The 15,001-nt window shown below is 41.7% G+C and overlaps 1 long non-coding RNA gene across 2 annotated transcripts in view; it reads right to left on the bottom strand.

Moving 5' to 3' along the window:
• LOC125644285 (uncharacterized) overlaps window positions 1–12,798 on the bottom strand; it is a 69,359-nt gene extending 56,561 nt beyond the window's left edge. The window contains exon 1 of one of the 2 annotated variants that reach the window (XR_007358948.2): window positions 12,477–12,798. This is a non-coding gene — a long non-coding RNA (uncharacterized LOC125644285). Of the gene's footprint in view, window positions 1–10,152; window positions 10,259–12,476 lie in introns of those variants that run through there. The other variant, XR_007358949.2, reaches the window with a different exon arrangement.
• Between the last annotated feature and the right edge of the window lie 2,203 nt (window positions 12,799–15,001).

The raw sequence follows: 15,001 nt of genomic DNA, 5'->3' as shown, positions 1-15,001 counted from the left end.
ACTGCTCTTGAGGCCGGATTTTCAGTAGAGCTCAACTCCCATTTTAGGCACAGAAATAAAGTGGCAGCTGTCTATCAGCTCTTTTGAAAATCTGACCATAAGCATCACAATGAGAGACACTGGTTGCCTAGCACTTCTGGGCAATCTGGCCCCATGTGCGAGTGCTGAATACTTGCAAACGTGGTCCTGAGCGCTTTTGACAATTTTGCCCTAAATGACCAGATGAGAGAGAAACTGGTAGTTAGCGCAAAGAGATCCACTTAGCAGACGAATTCCTAACCCCATTGACGTCAATGTGAGTTTCACCATTGACGTCAATGGGGCCAGCATTTCATGTGGTGCCCCAGAAGCAGGGATAGACAGATAGCCTGACAGATAGAGGAGATTTGATTGTACATAGTGTGCAAAGATAAGGATTAAAAAATTACAAAAACATTAAGCTGGTGTCACTGAAACTTAAACTCCAACATCTTAAATTTAATAAGGAAAAACATCAGCCATAATATTTCTCCATCAGATTCAGCATTAATATTCAGACAAATGCCAGGGGCTGTCACTTTCCATATTAAGGTAATCCACATTCGTTTGCACTTGTAACATCCAAGGAAAAGGATATTGTGTCTGATGAACAAACTGTATTTTTTAAATATATAAAATAACATGCCTGAATTTCCACAAAGATCAACATAAAATTACTTTTAAATAAGTAAAAAGGATCTGATTATTTAGGGATATGTTCCCCTTAACTTCATCATCATTAAATCATCTGTGCTTGGGTTATCTAATTACTCTGCTCTGTACTGGAAACTTCATTTTCATGCATTAAGGTGTGAGATGACTAGCTTGTCTGGCTGAGTAGTTTGTAGTTATGGAACAGCTGCAAAGAACCAAGTCAGGAAAATTGCAGCAGAAGAGGAAATCCTCAGTAGAATTCAAGCGCTTTTCTTCTATCATAAACACTCTTCCAGATTAAATTAAAGGAATTTCTTCAAACTCGGTTCAGTCTTCAAACGTTCTTCACAATAAACTGCCCAAGATCTTAGTCATTCTAAGAAATGAATCATATTTCCCATGTCATATAGCTGATCTCTGCTGGCTGCTAATTCATTGTGTATTGATTTTAAGACTGTTATATTTTTGTGTTAAGCAGTGAAAGAATCTCTTGCTGCAAAAGCATGTTCCCTCACTGTTCCACTCATTCATCAATATTATTTCTCTCCCCTTAATTTAGATTGATTTGCCACTGTAAATAGTAAGCTTTATCCTATTCTTCTAGATTTGGACTAGTGCCTGTTAGAGGATATGCCATATTTCTAGTAGCAATGATCTATATTCCAAAGGCTTTAAAAGATCAGTTTTTAAAGATTCATTGTATTATTCTACAATATGGCATCACCGATACACTTTGTTCCCTGTATTTAATGCCACACATAAAAACCTACCTAAACCACCTGTATATTTTGCACAAAAATAGCTCCATGAAACTTAAAAGGTCAAATCCATTCCTGGTGTAACTCCATAGGGTTTAGTGGTTTGGGATCAAACAATTTAAAACAATTACTTGGGTTTCAGGGTGGAATAATTTTAAATAAAGACAATTTAAATTGCTTATATTTAAAAACAGCAGCAACATGTTGATTTATATCAGGTCAAAGCTATATACTGAAAGTTCAATATATGTAAAAGTGGTTATTGGTTGCAAATATAATGTGGCACTGTGTTTTACTTGTGTATTTGTCATAGTAAAAATTTCATGAGGCCCTGGACTTGTCTGTTTCAGGATAGATGATCATTTTAAGTGTGAAACTTCTTAATAGAGAAAATCTCAATGTAAAATCTGAAATTCTAACAATTAGGAAATTAAGTAAAGCAACAAGTATAAAATGTCCACTGTAGCAATTCAAAACTACCAAATGGGAAGAAAGTAAAGAAAGCAACATGTAAATAAAAAATTGGATTTAAATATAAAAAATATAGATTTACATTAAGAAATCATAATTTAAATAAAAAAATACCCTCCTCCCCCAGACTTTTATCCACTCTGTTTGGTTAGGAGAAAAGATATAAAAATGTAAGTGTCTTGCTCTTTTACTGATGCTTTGAAACTAAAGACTGAAAAGGAAAGAAATTCTGGATATGTTTATACGTTCCAATAGCTCTAAGAGCATTGGAGGTGACATTAGGGAACTCGGACAAAGTTGTGCAAGATTTATAATGAAACTTGGAAGCGTTTTGCCTAGTTTGGTTTGAGGTGTTGGGTGAAGTGGTTTGTGATGAACCTTTAGGTGGTTAAGGGGGCAAGTTTCAAGCAAGTCTGGGAAGAGTTTTAAATGAGCCTTGGTCAATTTATGGTTTTGGGTAGAATCCATGTAAAATTCAGTGGGTTTTGAATGGCTTTGCTTAACCTCAAACCAGTCAAAATTTGGCAGTTTTATCTGAATTTCAAATTAACTTTTTCAGAAAGGCTCAGGAGGTGGGGAAGTGATTCAAACCAAACTATCAAGTAAGCAGATCTACTCAGGCTTAAATAGAGAGGGGCACTTTCCTTACACTGGCCAAAAAGGGGAAAAATATATACAATAAAAAAACCCAAGGGACTTCATGTGCTCTGTAGTGAAGCAATGACTCACCGACATGGCACCTCCTGCTGGTCATCTTGGGAATTAGCTCTCCAGCATATGGAGTGCTTCCTCCTGGCCTATGTCTCACCTGCTGCTGGCCCCCCATGTCCCTCCCAGACCCCAGTGCCTTTTACCCTGGGGTTCTGCCCCAGCAGTACCCCCACACTCTGGGTCTCCCCTCCCAGGGGAACCCCCCAACCCTCTAAACCCACCTTACCTTAGTGGCTACTGCCAGTCATCATCTAACCCCCGCTCACTAGGGTAGACTGCAGTCTGCAATGGCCACTCATCATTGGCAAGGGAGTGGGACCTGCTGTCTTTGCCTATCCTCAGCTCTATCTCCGCAGCCCCAGTACCTTTGATAGGCCTTCAACAAGGCCTGCAGCCTGGGGGGTTACCAGGATGGAGCGCACCAGCTCCTCTTGCCTTTCCCCAGCACTGCCCTATCTCAGGTACTTTGCTCTCAGGCAGCTAGCCCCTCCTACTCCAGGGCTAGAGTGAGACTCCCTCAGCTTCTGGGCCACAGCCCTCTTATAAGGGCCAGCTGGGCCCTGACTGAGCTGGCCACAGCTGTGGCTGCTTCCCCACTCAGCCTAGCCTTTCCCAGCCGAGCCCTCTCCAGGGTTGCTTTAACCCCTTCCGGGCCGGAGCGGGGTGACCACCCCGCTACATGCTCGATGTTGAAGAATGAGATATTTGTGCCTGACACAGAAGAGAAACTATTACAGGATGGCTCAGCTTTGAAAGACATATTACCCCTGTTATGATGAAAATAAACCCTTACATTTACATCGTCCTTCCATCCTGTGGGATCGCAAACACTGAATGAAAAATGAAGTCTGTATTGCTTCTGTCATACATGTGAAACAGAGATTAACATTCATGATTTAAAATAATAGGCAAAATCAATCAGTAAACAATATGTAAGTGGGTGTGACTGAGAGTTTAATTCAGCTTACGTAGTGTAACCAATTTATTCCTTGATCTGTTCATGTAAATGTGAACCCGGATCTAATATTCGCAGCAGCTGACACATCTCTACTGGCTGAGGAAGAAATGTTGCTGGGCAAATCACTTTTACCCTTAAACTGAGATTTGGAAAACATTTCACATCCAAGACAGTTACGTAAATTAGAGAATTATATCACTTTATCAGTAGTTCAAACACTTAGATGAACACTTAATAGTAAGAGCATTCAAAAAGCCATAGTGATAGTGGACTAAATTCTGCTTTCAGAATTCCCATGGATGTCAATAGGAGTTACATCAGGGTAACCGCAAGCAGGATTTGGCACAGTATAAATGGCTGATAGAAGATTTTCTGTGAAAACTCATTTCTGAAGGAAAATTGATTTGGGACCAAGATTATTATTATTATTATTGTTATTTGGAAAAGTGTGCTTTTCACAGAAAATTTTGAGTTTTCATCAAAAACTTTTCAGATGAAAACTGAAAATGTTAGGTTTTCATTTTTGATGAAAAGTCTGAATTTTCTGTGGAAAAAAACACCCTGTTTCCCAATCAGTTCTAACCATTTTATCCATCACTGAAATAGAGCCACCTACGCGGTGAAAACACAACAGCCATTCCATGCCAGCAAATAGAGTACTAAAAAGGGGAAGGAGAGTGTGTGTGTGTGTGTGTGTGGTGGTGTGTGGGAGGGGGGAGGGAAGAGGGGGGATGTTTTCTGCATTCCTCAGACAATAAATACACATTTTCAACTCAAAATTAAAGCCTAAGTTATACAGCCTTTCACGATAGATAGAGAAAGCATTGAGGTAATTGCCTCTGTCTGTCTAGGTATGTACATGGCCTCTATCATGGTAATATCTCAATGCCTCACAAACATACACACTGAAATATGTACCAGTCAGTCACTGAAGCTCACAAAGTCACCAACTAGACAGTGCCCCCTGACATCACACTGTGGCATTGCTTCAATACTGCTCCATTGGACCAAGTTGAATGGAGGTACACTAAGGATGTAAATGAAGTCCACATAATTTAATGATTTCCAAGGGTGTAAATCCAAGCTGGGATTCAATGGGCAGAATGTGTGAAATAAGACAGGTGCATGCCGCTGTCACAAAGGGGGGCAGTCCATAATGATGAAATGACAGGCTAGAGGTGATGCCCAACTGAGCTTGTAGGGGCCAAGAAGAAAGCTGCTCATTGCCACAACAGAGAGCACCAGGCCTAGGCAGGCAACTAAACTTGGAGGAAACAACAGGAAAAAAACAACCCCTCCCCCAACTCCTGTAACTAAACAAGTGGCTGTACAAAGGAATCCCATAAAAGATTGTGCAGATAGATGAGGCTTCTAAGGATACATCTACATAGGGATAAAAGATCCCCAGCAAGGCTGCATCTGGCCTGGATCAGCTGACTTGGGGTCACGGGGCTTGGGCTGCTGGGCTGAAAAATTCCTGTGTAGATGTTCAGGTTCAGGCTGGAGCCCGAGCTTTGGGACTTTGCGAGGGTGGAAGACATAAACTAAAGAAGAAAATGAAGTCTGACTGCAAGCTTTACTTTCACAAATAGTCCTCAATCACATGAGACCCACTCTCGCCAATACAAGTGTTAAGGTGATTAAGAGTCACTTGCATGAGTAAAGCTTGCAGGATTGGACCACAATAATTGTAAAACATACTGTATCATAAAATATATTTCAACTATATGATCAACAATGCAACGATATGGAAGTTGCTTGTTTATGTTGGCCATTTTTGCTTATAAAGCAAATCAGATCTTCCAATCTTGGGTCTGATTATGGAAAAGTTTGTGAAGAGACAAGTCTCATAGTATTTAAGTGTCGCCGAACTCCTTGATTCTCGTCAGTCTGGGTACAGTTATGGAGATTGCATAAGTTGCACTGAGGGATGATCTCCTTCTAGCAATGGATGAAGATCAGGTGCCCATGAAGATATTAGGGCTAACAGCCATTTTCAGTATCATTGATTATGACGTGTTATTGACTGCTTGGGCCCTCTAATGAGAAATGACAGGGCTTATCTTGGGTCGCTCAATTGCTCTCTGTCTGAGAGATCCTAGAGAGTAGGTTCGGGTAATTGCTCTTCCTTCTGGAGTGCACTCTCATGGGGGGGTTCCACAGGACTCCATCTTGTTTCACCTCTTCATCAAAGTTCATACGAGACTGTTAGGAAGGTGAGTGATGAGGCATGGACGGTGGTACTTTTCATTCTGATAACAACACTCTATGCCTTTGTCATCTTGGACTCTTGATTTGGTCAAGAAGTTTTTAGGTGCTTGACTCCAATTAATTTCAATGGGAGTTAAGTGCCTAAGTACTTTTGAGGATCTAGGCCCTAGTGCCTAAATCCCATTGTCAAAAATGACCTAGTCTCCTAAGTCACTTCTGTGCTTTCCCCCTGCTTCCAAATCTTACCTTTAATCTCTTTGTGCCTTAGCTCCCCAGCTGTAGAATTGGGATAATATTAGTTTCTTTCACTTTCCTTTTCTCTGCCTAGTCCTATTAGACTGTAAGATCTTCAGGGCAAGGAGTGTCTCCCACAGAGTACATGAGCTGCACCCAGCATAATAGGGCCCTGATCTCATTTGAAGACTGTATGTGCTATGGTAATCCAAATAATAATAATGAATACATGATTTGGACACGCAATCCCTGCAAGCCTTACTCCCATTTCAGTCCCATATGGCTCCCAATGACGTCAACCAGAGTTTTGCCAATGTAAAGAATTATGGCCCAATTCTGCACATGTTAAAGCCATAGTAAAACTCACTCCACCTCAAACCCCAGTTATTAGCTCTTTGCCTGCTCCTGCTCCCACTAAAGGAAATGAAAGTTTTGGGCTAGACTTGAATGGTTCACTCTCTCCCCATGCTAGACTGTCACAGCTGAGATCAGATGAGGTGCCGGAGCTGGAACACCCCTTATATAAACAAGAGGGAGCTGTTGGCAGGGCAGTCTCGGGGGGTGGGCGGGAGGGGTGCCTTTGAATGTGGAACTCACTCCCAGCCTTGGTCCACTAACACCAAAATTTGTTAATCTTCCAGGCATGTGGTAAACCCTGTGTTTTTCCTCTTGTCTCCTAGGCTGAGGTAGGTGTCCTTAATAGGCAAATTTTGATTGTGTTGTGATGTCTAACTGATGGGAGAGGCAGTCAGAACACTGGATGGGCAGTTGTTTTTTAAATGTTCAAATAAATAAATACTTGCATCACCAGCAAAATGTCTTAATGGAACTTTCCTCTTGATATGCGTCTGGAATAAACTCTAACTTACTTATTTTTTTCTAGAAACATCTTGTTTCTAGGTCCCTGAGTGACTAAGTATGATTAGAGCCCTCTGAATCTAAAATTGGCATGGAAAACCATTTTCTGACTTACATGCAATGTATACTTTACCTCACTGATGAGCAGATTTAATTGGGTTCAATAATAGCATGTGAGAATCTCAGGGCAGAATTTTGCCCCATATATATTGTGAAGGGCATCAATGGTAACATTTTCAATAAGGCTCAGCACCCAGCAGCTCCGAGCCTGGCCCACATACTTTTATGTGCCAAGGAGGTGAAATTCACGCTCGTGCAATGCATTAGTGGTGCATACGACCTTTTGCTGTCACTCTGCCCTAAGAACTCCATAGCATTCAGAGCTGGTATCGTTCCTTGCTTGGGATCAGTCTATTTTACTGCAAGATATTCTGTGCTTGCAAAGCTAAGGAAAGGGGTGCATTTTTTGAGTGAATGTCTGTGTGTTTTATGATTGCCTCGCTCTGGGACTAGATTCTTACCATGTTCTTGTCTCTTTATGCCATTACCTTTCTTCTTCTTCTTCTTTTTTTTTTTTACTTTTGCCATATGCTGCCCTGATGACATTGCCTTCAGGAGAGAGTGTTTGGGCAATTTCCTTGGCAGTGCTGAAAAGTCCCCTCGCGTCCACCTCTCTCATTCTGCTGCTCCAACCTATGCACCACTCGCTGTGGATGAATTCCATCAACGGTTCATCTAACCACCTCTCATATCCCTTGTCCGAGGCTCATGTGCTCAGCTTACACACAGTCTCATCAGGATGTCATTTTGATTTAAGCCCTCGTCTTCTCTCCATTAGGTCTAAGACCTCATCTGTTAGCCACTGCAGGCTTTTGCACTGTTTCTTTCCTCCAGTCATATTGTGTGCTGACATCTTCTCCCTCACACCAGGGATCATTTGGTCCCCTTCAGTTCTGGCATGCAAATAGCACCTCAAACTGGCTGTAAACTTCCACTCTGGAGTTGTCGCTGATATGTCTCGGGAGAAATCCAGCACATGGAAATTGCTTTCTCTTTGTTTCTGTCTTGCATAGGAAGAAACATGTGGCTCTTAGAAGCCAAGAGATAAACAGAGGTGAGGAGTGTGGGTAGGGAGAATGTTATCAATAATTCATTGGCAATAGAGCAGCAGCAAACTGTTCATCAGAGATTTGAGCTCCCGTGGATGAGCTCTACCAAAGTGCACAGGCAGCCAGGCTCATTCTTCATTACATTCTGGAATGGGCCCACTAGCTTAGGTCCCTAAGAAACACTGTGAGGAATAAAGTTCCCCTCTTGCTCCCTTTACCGGCAATGACAAGATCACTTTACATCTGGATCCTAACTGCTGAATAGAGACCAAGAACTTGCTTGCACAAGTAGAGGCCTTAATCCTACAAAGAATTACACATTAAAGTCAGGTTTCAGAGTAGCAGCCGTGTTAGTCTGTATCCGCAAAAAGAAAAGGAGTACTTGTGGCACCTTAGAGACTAACAAATTTATTTGAGCATAAGCTTTCGTGAGCTATAGCTCACTTCATCAGAAGCACGTAGTGGAAAACACAGTGGGGAGATTTTATATACACAGAGAACATGAAACAATGGGTGTTATCATACACACTGTAACAAGAGTGATCAGGTAAGGTGAGCTATTACCAGCAGGACAGCAGGGGTGGGGGGAACCTTTTGTAGTGATAGTCAAGGTGAATTCAGAATGCGTAACATTAAAGTATGCAAGGGCACTGATGTTAAAGTACGTAAGTCTTTGCAGTATCGAGGTCCGAGAGCCCACACTGAAATCACAACTAGACACAGACATGAACTTGACACTTTTGAGGTGCCATTTACTTCTGGCAAGTGTGACTTGCTAGCTGCTGCTTTGCTTTTCTTTAAAAAATCCCCTTTTTAATCTTAAAAGTGGAGCAAGAATTAGCCATCAAACAATAATCTCTATCATTACAGAGAGTAGGTTTCTAGTTAGCTTGGCATATATGTATTTTTTATGAAATTTCCCTGGAAAAATATTGGTTTAAATTACAGGAGAAAATGTTTCATGAAATTGGAAATGTTTTGCAGAACCCAAAACGTATATAATTAAAAACCCTAGAAGGCATATGCCTCAGGCTGCCCTACTTCACCTCTGTCCTAAGCCTTTTGGACACAAGGATAGAACTCATCCTAAAAAAGACTGAGAAAGGAAGAAAGAAGAGAAGAAAGTTCCCAAACCAACACTTTAAGATTCTGAAGTGTTTCCTCCACTTAAAAGTACTTTAAGAGGAGAAGGGTATCAGGAACCATCAGCACTTTCTAAGCTGAATCTCATAAATATGACTGCTGCCTGGGTCAGGAAGAAAACTCTCTCCAGCTTGCATGGTACATGACTGCACATTTAGATATTACCCTGAACATCCATTATTGGTCACTGCTGGAGATGGGCTACTTGGCTAGATAGAGCATTGCTGTGCTGTGGCCTGGCTATCTTTAGAGTATATTCACTTTTATTCTTTAACCAAAACTAATGCCCGGGAGAGAGAGCCATTGTCTATATGCAGTTGCGATAGATGGCTTATTTATAATGGGGTCAAATCCAGGAGCTGGATCCAGAAAAATAGGGCATAGTTTTGTCTGAGTGAAGGATCCATTGCAAGTTTATTTTGCACAAAGACCCCAAATTTTTTACTCACATTTTAGCACAAAGTCTAAAATCCTGAGTATTAAGAAGAGCTGAACAAAGACTGCAAAGTATTTCCCACAAATGTGTTCCCACCCCTTTTGTGTTTGCTTTCCACAAATATTCTAGTGAATGAATTTAGTGGCAGGAGTGTCTGCAGAAACAGCTCTACGTATTTGTGAGCAAATATAGGGAATATTCACAGAAGCAAATCTTCATATATGTGCATAGTTCACGCTTGGAACCTGAGTCTATGTAATATACTCATCCAATCAGAAAGGAGAGTCAGAACATGTGATCCATGGGTCCAATCAAAACAAAACAGTTCAAATTTTGACTAACCTTTCCAAAGAACTTCTCATAAACTGACTTACTTATGACCAAGGAAGTATTTGAAGGAATAATTCTCAACAGCTAATAAATCAGAGAAAGTTGTGATTGGCTTGTCGATAGTTCACTAATAAAAAGAGGCAGAATTCACTGAATACATTTTTCAGTTTGGTTTATTCGCCTAACTCTAGCATTAAGTGAAAGAGGACATATGAATGCACTATAATATGGTAGACTTCAGTTAAATCGAATTTGCCCTACCTTGTCTGTGTTCAGTTTGTCTGCAGTTTTGAGGGGTTGTTACTGTCATTGGAGTGTACAGAAGTGATCTTCAGGTCATGCCTGGGGACAGCAGCCAAAAATGGTATTAAGCCAAACCTTTGAGAAGGATATATAAAAACCAGGGGGTAAAATATCAGTGTATGCACTGTATTCATTTGAACATCTTTTGCCCCATGGATTCCGCTCAGTCAGAACTCTTGCTTGGAGCCTGACTGAAAGGAATTGCTGACTGGATGCATAAGAGGTTGTCTTAGACAGGTGGAGGTGGTGGTGATACCCATGGTTTGTTGCTTTGCTATTCATTGGGCCAAATCCTGTCCTCAGTTAAGATAATGGGTAGTTTGTCCTCATTTCCCTAGGACATGGATTTGGTCTCTGATATTGGGAAACATTTGAGTAAGGGTGGCCAGAAAACAGTAATTCTGTTTGTGAAAAAATTTGCAGTTTTGACACTTGTTTTTGTTCTGCATCGGAACAAAAATGAGACCTTTTGAATTTTTTTGTGTAAAAAGGGAGGTGGGGGGAAGAGAGAGAGTGAGAGAACGAGACTGAGACCCAGCCCTACCCCAGAATAGCCAAGAGCCTGGTGGTTAGTGTACTCACCATGGATATGGGCGAGAGAGACCCAGCCCTACCCCAGAATAGCCAAGAGCTTGGTGGTTAGTGTACTCACCATGGACATAGGAGATCCATGTTCAAGTCCTTTCACAGCCTGCTTTTGGCTATTCTGGGGTGGTCTTTCTCTCTTGTTCCCAGAAATTCCATCTGGATCCGAGAAGTCTTTTAGATGCAATTTTTTCACCCAAACGAATAAATTTCCATGAAACATTTCAGTTTCAATGAAATGACATTTTGTCAATTTTTTTTGACCAGCTCCACCAATAAGCTAATTGCATCCTTTATTTTCTATACTCCTTATATTTTCTATACTCTATACTTATGATATAAACTGTCCAGGCTTAAAAAATGCTTATGATGTTATCTGTTGATGTAGGGAAACACATTAAGACCGTAATGAACAGCAGCAGCTACATACCAGTGGCTCCCACTAGGGGCTTAGCCATCCTACCCATCTAGCCACACAGTCCTGCATTGATTCCTGATAAATCAGATACATGCCCCACAGCAAGATGCATGCTCCTCCCATTCAAGTGGCTAAGCTGATAAAGCGATGCAGGTGGCACTTACCTTTATGCTTTAGATACATTTAGGTTTGCCCCGCACCCTAGAAGTAAGTAGTCCAGCCCTCCCCTCTGCATCATTGTCTTGGACGAAGCATCCTTGTTTCTGCTGCAGCTTTCCATTCTAAGATGAAAACTGTTTGAGCCTTAAGTGTGTGTCTTCAGAACCGAGAGACATGTCAAAAGAACAACTGGAACGGAAACCCTTAAATGCCAGGTCTTAAATCATTCTGGCAAATTTGCAGTCTGCTTGCATTTCCTCCCAGTCCCAAAAGTTCGGTGACGGATGACCATTGATTGGAACAAGTTGGAACTTATCATCTGGCACTCGATCTCAGATAACTGACCTCTGTTGCCATAATAAAGGGCACCATTCTAAGCATGTTTAATAACTTGCTGTAACCACATCACAGAAACACTTACAGGACTAATGGGGTTGAGGTTGTTATTTCATCAGTCTAGGAACACATTACAAAATCCCAGCACACTGCTTTTCCAGCTGCAGAAGAACAGCTGGCCCGTCCTACACTCTAAGAGCCAACCACACTTACCATTAAAGAACCAGTATTTGCCACGCCAAGTATAGTGAAAACCTGTGGTATCTCTGATGCCTCTTTGGGTTCACTGATGGCACACTCTGATATGTAATAGCAACACTTTTCAGGGTCACCCAAGGTGTCTGGGGTGAATCATGACTACCTGCTTACAGGGTAAGAGAGCCTCATCTGTGCCTACCAGGGGAAACCCTCCCAACTCTGCTGTCTGCTCGCAATAGTGAGCCCTGCTTTCTCCCTTTCCAGGCTAGCAATGTACACAGCCCACTTTGTTACACTCGAGTGCACATCTACAGTGTGCAGCGATCTGCTGCCTCTGTGGAAGCAGTACACCCCAGTTTGCCAACTTCACTTCAGTTCAACACTGTCCTTAGCACAAGGCACATAGACTTGTCTATAGTGAAACCAAATTGAACTTTCTGCAATGGAGCTTAAGCTACAGATTCAAATAAAAGCAAGGAAAAGGATTTGGAAATGTAAGGTTAGAGGTAAAAGGAAAACAGGAAACACAACCTATAGCTTATACTTATTAACAAGTTACTTTCCTGTCTAATAAGGTATTTCTTACCCAGTGGTCAGTCCTTTCAGTGCTTGTCCACTCCAGAGAGCTGGGATCTGCTTTTCCAGAGACACTCCTGCTGGTAGAATGTCACCTCCCTAATGGATTAAATTTTTGCCCTCTTTCCTTCCCTTATACATTTCTGGACCTTTGTCAAATCAAGTCTATATCTGTTCCAGATTGTAAACACAGGGTTGGGCAAGGTTGATGGATGTCAGCTGTTCTCAGTGTTGATTGGAGTGAGCTCTGAGACCCACCCTACCTCAGATGACAAGTTTCACCTCCACCAGTTTTGGAAACCAACAGTCTATATGTTACATAACTACAAAATGTCTCCTGTAGAAACATCCCTGCAATAACCATGACAACCAACTTGTTTTTAGCTTCTGGTAGAGACCACACATAACCCCCTTTTGGTGAAATATTGAGAAGGCTGTTGGACACAGATGTAATACATCTGCCAGGGCCTGCCTGGGCATATCTGTGTCAGACCACTATAGAACACGACTGTTTCTCAGTGAGAAATGTAATAATAATTTAATAATCCTGCGCTCTCCTGTAGTTTCTTTCATCCAAAGATCTCAAAGCACTTTGCTATCTCTCATTAATTAAGGCTCACGACTCTCATGGGAATTCAGGCATGTGTTTCATTTGCAGATCAGAAAATTAATAATTGTAGAGGTTATGCGCCTTAGTCACGTGGCAAGCTGGTGGCAGAACTGGGAGTACAACCCAGGAGTGCCTCCCAGCCCCTCTCTTTAGGGCCAGATTGCAGCTGACCCTTGCATGAATGTCCAAGGGGTGGGAAGGGAGCTTGGAGCCTCTCCCTTTCTTTTGCACACCTAAGACGTGTTCACCCATACTGTGGCTTGGGGAACACAGGCGTTGCTATATCCTAGCATCAAGGCAGGTGCTAGCTGCCTCAAAGAGGGCAGGGAGGGAAAGAATAAGGTGGAGATAAGACCTCTCTACTTCCCACTCTTATTGGCTAGAGGAGCTGGTCAGGCATGAAATAGAAGGCACATTGTACTTTCTCCCAGGATGGTGTATAACTGATGCAGTGTGTGCTGCCTAAAACCCTCCAGTAAGATTTCGGTCTAATTCAGTAATACGATTTCTTGGGGATTCTGCCTGCTGTTTCTTCCACTTGCACAGCTGAGGGCAACAAGGGTGCCCTCAACCACCACATCATGTTTCCCCCGATCCCCACAGACCATGGATCAGCGTAGTCACTCTGGGACTAATGTGATGAGCTAGATCCCTCAGCTGCTAGAACTCAGCATAGTCCCACTGACATCAATTTACATCAGCTGAGGATCCAGCGTGGTATTTTGACTGTCACATACCGAGCAGGAGCAATGCTGTTTTTTCCTATTTTCGCCACGACCAATACGATTTGTGTTTAGGACTGTGGTTTACAAAGATCTTATTATAGAAAAATGAAAAGAAAACTCATCTAAAATCTGGTTACATTGAAGAATTCCAGCTGCCTTGCAATTCAGTGCAGCTGTGCTATCTGCTATCTTTTTTCCCCCTTTTGCATCCCTTTATAGAACATTAGTTTCTATAGAGAAATGCATTTATTTTAAACATGGTGATTTTTTTTCTTTATTATTTGCTAGCTATTATTTTCACCAATGAAACCTACAGAATCTGATTGGGGAAAACGCAAAGATATTTTGAGACAGAAGAGCAGTGGGAAGGAAAAAAAAGAAGCATTTGTGAAGCATTTCTACTGGCAGTCTCTTGTCCATGAATTTTTCTTATGGAAACTCTAATATGATGATATTATGCAACTGCCTTCACATATTAGAATCATTATGAGCCGTAGCGGTGTGATATCATACAGCAGGTGCAAAGAACAGTTTTCTTTTTTCCCCCAAAGCAGCTACAAAATTACTTATGATTTCATTATAGAACAATCAATGCTTTGCGGAAAGAGGTTTGTATTATATTGTGATTGTGATAAAGAAAAAAAAATCTTTCTTGGGAGTTTGCAGAATTCTCAGGGTGAAAACTAAACTGAATTTAGTAGGAGCCAAATGCTCAAGTCTGTATTCAAGCAAAACTCTACTTGGTCTGAAGTGCATGCACTCCTAACTCCACACTTTACCAGGACCTCCTCCCCAAGTCAACAGAAGTTTTGCCTATGGTCATTTGGCCATAATGGGGCTGCATGAGGGAATGGTGAGCAGTATTTAGTCCCTGAATAAGGACTTTAGGACTTTGGTGCAAAATCTTTAAAATGATCATTTGATACCTTGCACATCTGTCAAAGCACTGAACAGACACCCTTTTATTAACCCTTTCAACACCACTGCAAGTTAGGTTGATATTCTCCCCATTTTATAGATGGAGAAATGGAGACATGGAACCCATAAGTGATCTGAATGTCACTGTAATGGGGACCTTATCACTCTGGCATGGGGATGTGGCTGCAGCCTCATTTCCCCCTCACACTCTGGCTATTTTAGCTCTTTAGCTAAACCAGGAACTCCACCCTATCCAGGGTAAGGAATGTTCAAAAACAAACA

Source organism: Caretta caretta, chromosome 10, assembly GCF_965140235.1.
Source record: "Caretta caretta isolate rCarCar2 chromosome 10, rCarCar1.hap1, whole genome shotgun sequence".
Lineage (NCBI taxonomy): Eukaryota > Metazoa > Chordata > Testudines > Cheloniidae > Caretta > Caretta caretta.
Note: the sequence above shows the minus strand (reverse complement) of the source record. Positions and strands in the feature narration are given on the sequence as shown.